This window comes from Homalodisca vitripennis, chromosome 2 (genome assembly GCF_021130785.1).
Source record: "Homalodisca vitripennis isolate AUS2020 chromosome 2, UT_GWSS_2.1, whole genome shotgun sequence".
Taxonomy (NCBI): domain Eukaryota; kingdom Metazoa; phylum Arthropoda; class Insecta; order Hemiptera; family Cicadellidae; genus Homalodisca; species Homalodisca vitripennis.
This window is the reverse complement of record NC_060208.1, coordinates 219,888,478-219,899,791: the sequence shown is the minus strand read 5'-3', so window position 1 is coordinate 219,899,791 and position 11,314 is coordinate 219,888,478.

Genomic DNA, 11,314 nt, shown 5'->3' with positions numbered 1-11,314 from the left:
TTTTGTTTTAATTATTAGAGAATTTCACTATATTTGAAATAGATATAAACATTAATGAAGCTACGTAGCATTAGGATAAAGCGATGATACTGACATCGGACATTAACATTAGATAGTAAAATATGCGAACAGTTTTGAAATGGGCACTGTGGCGTCTGGAATTGATGACTCGAAGATAAATTGGACCGATTACGTATAATGCGTTATATGAATTTGATTGCTATTAGGAGTGGAACACATAATTTCCTGAAAACTTACAACATCCACAAAATAGTAATTTAAAAATATTTACTTCTACATGCAAACGTCTATATAACGATTTCTATGAGGTTAATCAACTGTAAATTATACACTAATAACGACCAAATAATATAAAATTAAAATAGTAATATAGTATATATATATATATATATATATATATATATATTACAATTTTAATTTTATATTATTTGTTTATAATTATATTATATATATATATATATATATATATATATATATATATATATATATATATATATATATATATGTATATAATAAAATAGTAAATAGCAGTAGTAGTATAGTTATATTATATGTGAGTACTATCTTAATATAAGTAAAAAAAGGTTATCTATGCAAAAGTAAAGTAAAGATATTTTATTTTACCAGGCGAAGTTAGGGCTAATTAACCCAACACTTAACCTGGGACCAACGGCTTAAAGGTGACTTCCGAACCACCACCAACGGCCGGGCAGGCGGCTGCTTGCAAGGACAGGATCGCTCAGCGGTCACCCATCCAAGCAGCAGTCGCGCTCGACGTTGCTTGATCATGTTATCTTGCGATAACCGTTGTACCCGCTACACTACGCCATTGGCTCATTGGCTACGTCATTGGCCATGCATCAACTTTTTGCATAAGTTTAGGTTTTAATATGAACTAAATAATAAAATTATTAAAATTAATATTAATATTAAAAACGAGCCTAGTTAAGCTCCAAAACCTTTACGTACAGGACGATGTAAATATTAATTGGGGTTTGTTGCAGAAAACACTCTTACTCTTTTTCTAGTTCCGTAAAAGGTGCAATACCCATAACAAATATTAGTTTAATAAAATACATGTTTTCCCAACGTAGAACCACATTAATTGATATAAAATTTGTAAAACCAAAGACAAATTGGTATTTTAATGGTGTAATTTCTAGCCCATGATATAGAAGATATTTTGGTCTAATGTATTTTGTCACACAGTAGCTAAGGTGGTAACGGTTGGTTTAATGTGAATGTCGAGTGTTAACTCCAGTTCACGTCCCTTTGCGTGAAGCGGCTCGAATATGATGACGAAACGATGTTAGGAGTTCATTTTGAGCTTCTTCGTCTTTTTATCTCATCAGATGACTCAGGATTCCAGGAGTCAAGTATGTGAGAGCGTCAGATTCCAGACGCTGCATTAACAAAAGATGCACTGGAGCAGAAATCAACATTCACATCTAGTCAGTTGAATAATTACAGCTGTTAATCAGAATATGTTCCAAAATATTTAAAGTTATTCATATAATTTAAGTATTTCAAATTCAAGTATGCTAATCTGAAACAACCATATATAGTCTTGGTCCTGGACGAATAATACATCTGAACTCTGAATATGTAATATACATATTTCTAGCTGAATTTATCTTCCAGCATTATTCTTACAGTTCCGTTTTGAAAAAATTAACTTTGAAAAGTTTTATTACAATTAAACACAAAATCCGTAATTCGTTCCAGACGCTGCACATGGTGTATGACGACATCCTTTTTTACCTCGTCAAATTACAATCATTGTTTTCAACAGAATTCGAGGCAAAAATATTAATAGAAGAGATGTTGCTTCAGAAATGCTGCAAAATAAATATGATATCATTCCTACGAACTTGATACCTTTTGTAAGGTTTTGTAAGTTTGGTTTAGTTTAGATTAAGGTTGTGAAATATTATAATGTATCGTGAGCAAGGGCTGCTGTGAGAGGATTTAATAATAGGTTAGATTGGCAATACAACACCCTCAAATGAACGAACACATATTTTATTTGTGACAACATCTCATTAAATTGATTAAAATTTGAATTAACAATTGATAACGTCAACCGACATATTAAGCACAAATTTTAATACCTTAATATTTTTAAGACATGTTTAATATTAAATTATTCATTACAATTTATTTTAATTTAATTCACAATAACATTTACTAATAATTTTGTAGTTTTGAAATAAATATGAGTTCATGGACTAACGTGAGAAACTTTCTTTTAAAATATCTAACATTTACATAAATTTACATTTTCGAAATTGTGAACATTTCTTTTCATTATATTAGGTACAGGTACCTTGAAATTGTAAATGATTAATGAACCCTGATATATATATATATATATATATATATATATATATATATATATATATATTACTAAGATCCTAAAATTACTTACATTTTATTGCACTTGACACTTATTACGCCTAAAGATATTTTTCCCGCACACGAACACAAGCACTGGCACTCCCGAACATCGCTTTTCGAATTCCCGTCCTCGACTTCCCCTCTCCTCCTTGTTCTTCAGTTTTGATGTTCTCCCGCCAGCTCATTGACCACGCCTCTGCCAAATCTCTCCATCATAAATTGGTGAGTACCAATTTTTCATATCAGCATGGCTGTTCCTTACATCGTCGCACGGTTTTTTATAAATAAGCATTTTCGCTGCTTAAACAAGCATTTCCTGTTTGTTCATCATCGGTGTCTGGGCGGATGTGCGTATCCACTTACATCCGGAGGATGTTTGTATCGAATTGTAATACAAGACCTCCTTTCCAGCAACTATCTGTACATTGATTCTATGAATTTTATTTTACTAATAATTATGTATGTCTTACACTTTATTATACTGGTCGCAACTGGATGCCTGAGGCAATTTCTCCCAAAAATTTTGTTATCTTCATTGTTCTTTCCAGGTAACACCTTATTCAGTGGGCCCAATAGTAGTTCAGTTCTCATAAGTAATTGCTATATAATGGATAAAGTATTATCACTTGTTCTTGCGTTAGTTGAGCAGCACAGAGGTAGAGTTTGTAATGCTGGAATGATTACTTCCCAATGATTTATTGTTGTCTTTTCAATTTAACTTGTTCAAAAGACAAATATAGTATGGTTTAATTTTCAATGCACTGACGCGTTTCAAAAGTTTCAAAAAAAAGAAAGATCTCGACCTTTAACTAATTATACCGGCTTGTAAAAATTTGCACGGTTCATACATTACCATATTTGTATAGATACTTAGTTATACATTTACTGGAGTTTCACCTTGAGATAATAAGTATTAATCAATAAAACGTTACGAAGAAAGTAAGTAAAATAAAGTTAAAACTAATTGTTTAAACGGAATGTATACATTTGGAGTGATATGGTTATAGAACTTATAAAGTAAAGTAAAATAATGTAGAGATGTCTTCCTTAACCAGGAGAAGTTAAGGTTAATAAGTTTTTAAAACTTAACCTGAGGACCAACGGCTTAAAGGTGACTTCTGAACCACCACCAACGGCCGGGCAGGCGGCTGCTTGCAAGGACAGGATCGCTCAGCGTTCACTCATCCAAGCAGCAGTCACTCTCGACGTTACTTGATCCGGTTATCTTGCGATAACTGTTGTGCCCGTTACACTGCGCCATTAGAAACGCTTATACTTATGGGTTTAAATAAATTATGTAAATAATTATGAGGCATTTAAAGTACTATATCAAGTGCTAAATTTTAGAAGTTATTTTAAATCCCAACCAGATCTCGTTAGTGGCAATAGATTTCACGTTGAGAGTTCTAAGGGTATCGAAGTACTCACAAAATATTTAGATTTAGTATCACAAAATATTTAGATTTAGTATCACAAAATAAAAAAAACCCAGTGTTTTAGTTACTGTTTTAAAACTCTTTTTTCGCTAAATCACTCACAAGAGTTAATCTTACAATTATTTTTAATTCATTACTTGTTCAAGGAAACCACTAATAGAAACAATACCGTGGGACTCAGTTTGTCTCCAAAAAACACTTGATTGCTTTCAGAATATTTCTAAGACGTTTTACTACTCGTACATAACGGTTACTATGTAGTGAATGTGAGGTAAACTACCCACTTGGTGTTCATGGTTAGTATTACTAGTATAGCCTCACAGTTTAAGTGTTCATGGTTAGTATTATTGTATCACCCCACATTATAAGTGTTCATAGTTAGTATTACTAGTATAGCCTCACAGTTTAAGTGTCCATGGTTAGTATTATAGTATCACCCCACAGTATAAGTGTTCATAGTTAGTATTATAGTATCACCCACAGTATAAGTGTTCATAGTTAGTATTACTAGTATAGCCTAGCAGTTTAAGTGTTCATGGTTAGTATTATAGTATCACCCCACAGTAAAAGTGTTCATGGTTAGTATTACTAGTATCGCCTCACAATTTAAGTGTTCATGGCTAGTATTATAGTATCACCCCACAGTATAATTGTTCATTGGTTAGTATTACAAGTATCGACCTCACAGTTTAAGAGTTCATGGTTATTATTATAGTATCACCCCACAGTATAAATGTTCATAGTTAGTATTACTAGTATAGCCTCACAGTTTAAGTGTTCATGGTTAGTATTATAGTATCACAGTATAAGTGTTAGTTAGTATTACTAGTATCCCCACAGTTTAAGTGTTCATGGTTAGTATTACTAGTATCACCCCTCACAGTATAAGTGTTCATAGTTAGTATTACTAGTATAGCCTCACAGTTTAAGTGTCCATAGTTAGTATTATAGTATCACCCTACAGTATAAGTGTTCATAGTTAGTATTATAGTATCACCTACAGTATAAGTGTTCATGGTTAGTATTATAGTATCACCCCACAGTATAAGTGTTCATAGGTTAGTATTACTAGTATAGCCTCACAGTTTAAGTGTTCATGGTTAGTATTATAGTATCACATCACATTATAAGTGTTCATGGTTAGTATTACTAGTATCGCCTCACAGTTTAAGTGTCCATGGTTAGTATTATAGTATCACCCCACAGTATAAGTGTTCATAGTTAGTATTATAGTATCACCTCACAGTATAAGTGTTCAAGGTTAATATTATAGTATCACCCCACAGTATAAGTGTTCATAGTTAGTATTACTAGTATAGCCTCACAGTTTAAGTGTCATGGTTAGTATTATAGTATCACCCCACAGTATAAATGTTCATGGTTAGTATTACTAGTATAGCCTCACAGTTAGTATTACTAGTATTATAGTATCACCCCACAGTATAAGTGTTCATAGTTAGTATTACTAGTATAGCCTCACAGTTTAAGTGTCCATGGTTAGTATTATAGTATCACCCCACAGTATAAGTGTTCATAGTTAGTATTATAGTATCACCTACAGTATAAGTGTTCATGGTTAGTATTATAGTATCACCCCACAGTATAAGTGTTCATAGTTAGTATTACTAGTATAGCCTCACAGTTTAAGTGTCCATGGTTAGTATTATAGTATCACCCCACATTATAAGTGTTCATAGTTAGTATTACTAGTATAGCCTCACAGTTTAAGTGTTCCAAGGTTAGTATTATAGTATCTCCCCACAGTATAAGTGTTCATAGTTAGTATTATAGTATCACCTCACAGTATAAGTGTTCATAGTTAGTATTACTAGTATAGCCTCACAGTTTAAGTGTTCATGGTTAGTATTATAGTATCACCCCAAAGTATAAGTGTTCATGGTTAGTATTATAGTATCACCCCACAGTATAAATGTTCATGTAACAACCTGGAAGTTTCGAACATAAATGTCGGAAGAGTTAATTGCATTTTATAGCTGTCTCTGTAATAACACCGGATGAGAAACATAAACAAAATCGATAGTTTGCTCCCAATAACTATTTAAGTGTTTCAGTCACTTAATCAGTTTTTATATCGTATACTACAGTTAATACTATGCAGCATGCATTATCATTAAAGAATTATCTAACAGATAAAGAAATAACAGTTGTAGAATGTGTCAGTTACCACAGTATACAGGGTGAGGCAGACCACCCGTACAGTACGTATAGCGGCCAAACCAAACGAGGTAGATTATTCGTAACAACTTAAACCCCCTCTATTTCCACCCTAAAGAATTCGGAGAAATTATTTTGAAATCTCTAAAACTCCCCAAAAGGGTAGTTTTTGGGGGGTAGGGGTGGTTTTTGGAAAATTTTCAAATGTAAAGGTATGTTGAGTTATACCTCATTTTATAGGTATTTCTTCACTGATTATTTTTATGCAAAAATTTTGAACCTATCTTGCAGCTTATGTACAGGGTACACCAAAACGTTAAAAAATCAGGGGTTCGTGGGTAAATTTATTACAACTACCTGCACAAATGTAGAGAGACGATATTTTTATTGAAAAATAATGATGAGATGGCTTATCGAAAAATATCATCAAATGCCACCCTACCCTACCCCAAAATTTACACATTTTAAAAAAATACATCGAATTTTGAAATACTTAACAGCCCCAATCTAAAAAAAAATCAAATAGCAACCTAGGTGGTGTTGTAAATAATTAGAAAGGTCTTTAAAAAATAAACATTTTCTACATTTAAAGTGGTCTCTATCTCCAATGGTTTTCAAAACTGTAGTACAAAAATAGATCTTTTAATAATTTTACTAAGTTAGTTTGTATTAATATCAAAATCTAATGAAACAAATGGAAAACAAGTTGGACTTTTAAGTTTAATTTGTTTTTAAATAATGTAGTAAAAAACACATCAGGATTTCTATCAGTGTAACATGTTTCAAAAGCAATCTAACCGTAAAAATTTTATGTCTGCGTACAGTTAGTATTTAGGTCTATTCGGAAGTCGTTAGATGCAAGCTTTTAGTATAGTTTTTTATTTTATAATGGTCATCAATGATTTTAAAAATAACCGTGTTTACGTTTAAATAATTGTTACGTTACACAAAATAAAATTAAAACTGCATTAATTTGTATTCATTTCTCATTTCTACGACAGCAACTATACGGGAGTATGATGACTTTAAATTTCACAGCAAACATCCAAACATGACTACGGATTCATAAATGAGAAATTAATGATTTTCAGTTGTAAATGGGAAATGTGATACAAATTATGTAAATGTGTTTTTAGTGATCTTTACCGATGATATATGATAATTTCTTTATCGAATGGATAAAATACTAAAAGGGACGCTTATCAGTTTCAACCTAATAATTTTTGTAATTTGATCATTCAATGAAGAAATACATTTTCTAAAATATCTAAACATTGTACAGCAACAACTAAGGTAAGCCTATTTAAAGTAAGTATCAAATAATACAGCACACTTTCTAACACACGAAGGACGAATATGCACTATTTTCTAAGCTGTGAAGTGTCACATAAGCTATAAGCAAATAACAGTCCGGTAGCATTGAGTCAGGAGGGAGGCGCCGCACTGGCGCCGCGACGCGAGGCGGCTCGTGAATGTTGGCTACTCTCCAACTGAGAAGCTTCAAGTCATGTGTTTTAACAAAACGTTTCACTACTGATAGTTGCGTAAAAAAGGTTGCGTACAACACAATTTGAACTCTAGTGAAGTTACAAGTGAAAGTAAAGAGAAGAAAATTTCTTCTTTTAATGCTGTGTTATTAAACTAGGAGAACGATTTTAGAAATTATTATAACAATGGGTGGCATCGGATATTAACAGCATTTGTGGGAGTGCCGATGGCCGAGTGGTTTTAGACGTTGGACTTTGAGTCTGAGTTTGAGATAGCGCAGGTTCGAATCCTGTCTGTGACCGTTGCACTTTACATTATGTTGCACTTACCGACCTTGTACTGTATCGACTCTCCCCCTTATTCTGTTTGATAAGATCCTCGCACAGGCCAGGGGGCCATGAGGACGGGCAGAATAAGGCTTAAAAGGGCATCGGCTTCGACTAAAAACATTAATTTTTTACGAATATTATTACAGACCGTCAAATATATAAAACTTACAACAAGACTCTTAAATGAAATATAAAAGTTTTGATCATGTAAAACAGCGATCACGATTATGTCGTGCAATCGCCATTTACAATTGGCTCAGGTTATTTCTCGGTGGTTGGTCGTTCAGTGCAAACCTGTTGTAAACTGTATTCTGTAGTTCGGTTTTATTAATTAGTGTTTAATTTTTATTTATTAATATGCAAGGAGTTTACACATAATTTTTTGTTGTTATTCATAATTTATACTTGCCACAAATATGTTTGTTTTGTTTATCACCTGAGAAAGACATTAGAATGTACATCTCGAAACGTCGTCTAATTGGTGTTTTTATCGGTGAACAAAGACGAATTTTGAAAAAAAAACATTGTGTCCTTTACAATCCCTGCATTGATTCGTGGAAAGCCAGCTTTAATGAACAGTGATACGAAGTCTGTGACAGTGTCAGATCACATGCGCTGCACTAAGTGGAATGTGAAATGGAGCTGAACTCAACATTCGTATTCAATCAACCCTTCCCACCGTAGCTACGTTATGAGCTGTGATGTATTGGACCTGTGCCTGTTGGAGACATTGCAGCTGTGATACGAAGTCTGTGACAGTGTCAGATCACATGCGCTGCACTAAGTGGAATGTGAAATGGAGCTGAACTCAACATTCGTATTCAATCAACCCTTCCCACCGTAGCTACGTTATGAGCTGTGATGTATTGGACCTGTGCCTGTTGGAGACATTGCAGCTGTGATACGAAGTCTGTGACAGTGTCAGATCACATGCGCTGCACTAAGTGGAATGTGAAATGGAGCTGAACTCAACATTCGTATTCAATCAACCCTTCCCACCGTAGCTACGTTATGAGCTGTGATGTATTGGACCTGTGCCTGTTGGAGACATTGCAGCTGTGATACGAAGTCTGTGACAGTGTCAGATCACATGCGCTGCACTAAGTGGAATGTGAAATGGAGCTGAACTCAACATTCGTATTCAATCAACCCTTCCCACCGTAGCTACGTTATGAGCTGTGATGTATTGGACCTGTGCCTGTTGGAGACATTGCAGCTGTGATTGGCGGCACCCTGTATCACCACTTCTACAATGCTGTATTGGTACTATTAGTCATGTGTGTTGTGTCATGAGGTGTTTTGTAAAGCCATGCGTGAGATCGAGTAATGTAGTAACAAGTAAGGGAGGTTTTATTTCTAAAGTTAACGCTGTAAAATAACTTTTTTAATATAATGACTCTAATATATATACAACCGCATGTGTAACTGACTGACTGACTGACTCACTCACTCACGTATACTAATTCTAACCTACTTCCAGATGAGTTAGAGACTTGAAATTTGGTACACAGATAGCTTTCCACGTGTAACCACCAGGAAAATCCCGAAAAGTGAGAATTTTTCATTTTCAACCCCTCAAAAAAATTCCCAAAAAATCGCGCATTCTTCACACCCCTGCAGGCATTTTTTGTAAGCCCGATAGCGGGCGAACCGTTGGAGCTAGCTCGGATCTGACGGAAAATTCATGGACAGGAATGAAGTGAACTACAAAAAAGGTCTAATGACTTTTTGCTCTATCTTCCATGGTTAAGCGACAAAACGCTCGAACATTTGAAATTCCAGAGATTTTTTCGATAAAAATAATGTTTCAAGCCCGATAGCGGCCGAACCGTTGGTCGTAGCTCAAATCTGATTGACCCATCAAATTAGCAAATTGCGCGATCTACAGAAAAGGTCCAGTAATCTTTTGCCCTATCTCGATTGGTTTGGCCGAAAAAACGTGATTATGTACAATTTTGTTGTAACTTTTACGCGAAACTTTTGTTTTTGGGGTCGATAGCGGCGAAACCATTGGTCGGAGGTCAAAATAAGACTAACGTTTTATTTAGGAAATAATATGACCTACAAAAAAGGTCCAGTGACTTTTTACTATATTTCCCTTAGTTTGACCGCAAAACGCGATTAAGTGAAAATATTGGACATTTTCGCCTAAAAATTTACATTCCGGGCTTGATAGCGGCTAAACGGTTGGTCGTAACTCAAAACAAATTTTAAACGGGATTTAGGAAATCACGTGATCTACAGAAAAGGTTCAGTGACTTCGGGAGTTGGCTGAGCGTTAGCTAAGCGTCAATAGTAGATAGGGACAGAGGAATATTTATTATGTTCACAGACACAATACCCTCTAAAAAAGGCCCAAGTGTGTCATTAACCCCCGGTAATATTAACCCCCCCCCGGGGATTTCCTGGTATGACCTGATAACCTCCTGTACATTCAACCCCCTGATGTGTTAACCCCCCTGGTAACATTAAACCCCCCCAGGGAATTTCCTGCCATGACCTCATGTCCGAATTTTACCAGTCACCAAATCTCTTAACCCCCCCCCCCTGGGAAGATCCTGGTATGACCAGATAACCCCCTGGAGACTTATCCCCCGGTAACGTTAACCCCCCCTGGGAATTTGTTCATATGACCAGACAATATCCTGACGAAATTAAACCTCCTCTTGTCTTAACCTCCTTAACATTAATCACCCACCCAGGGAATTTCTCGCCTTGACTAGATAGTCTCCTGGTGATATTAAACCCCCTGTTCGACTTAAAATACTGCCTTGAGGTCGGTTTTTATTATGTTTATACTAAACAATTCAAGATAGCTGACCCGTGCAGACTTTTCTCCCGAGCTCATTTCTGGCTAAACCATAGGTCGTAGATCAGATCTGAGGGCACAATCAAAGACAAAATTAAATTTCCAACAAGAAAGGTCCAGTCACTTTTTGTCGTATCTCTAACGGTTTTAACCGCAAAATGCCCTCAAAGTCAAAAGTTTTTACGAATCCGGAAAAAAATCTATGAAAAAGGTCAATTTTTAAATCCCTTGTCATTTACTTAATGTCCGGACTTAACCAGTCACCGAATTCCGCTTATCCCCGAATTTGCAAGCGTTAACTTTGGGGGCCTGGGGGCGTAGCCCCCAGCGAGCCGAAGGCGAGTTGCACGTATAACTTCAGAACTTTAAATGCTACGTAATTATTATAGGTGAGCAACTACCTAACACGATGTATCTAAATATATCTTCTAAAGAGAAACACTTGTTTCGGGTAATTTTCGATTAATTTTTGAGCATTATCACGATATTGGTAGTAAAAAATTCTGCAAAAGATAATAATGATGAAGGAAACAGGATTTTTCCGGACATTTGCCATCGTTAAGTGAAACAAGAAAACAGTAACACTACGTTTCGAGATCTGCAATCTGATCTCTTCTTCAGGTAAAGAACTAACCTAATACATAATTACAAACTAGGTT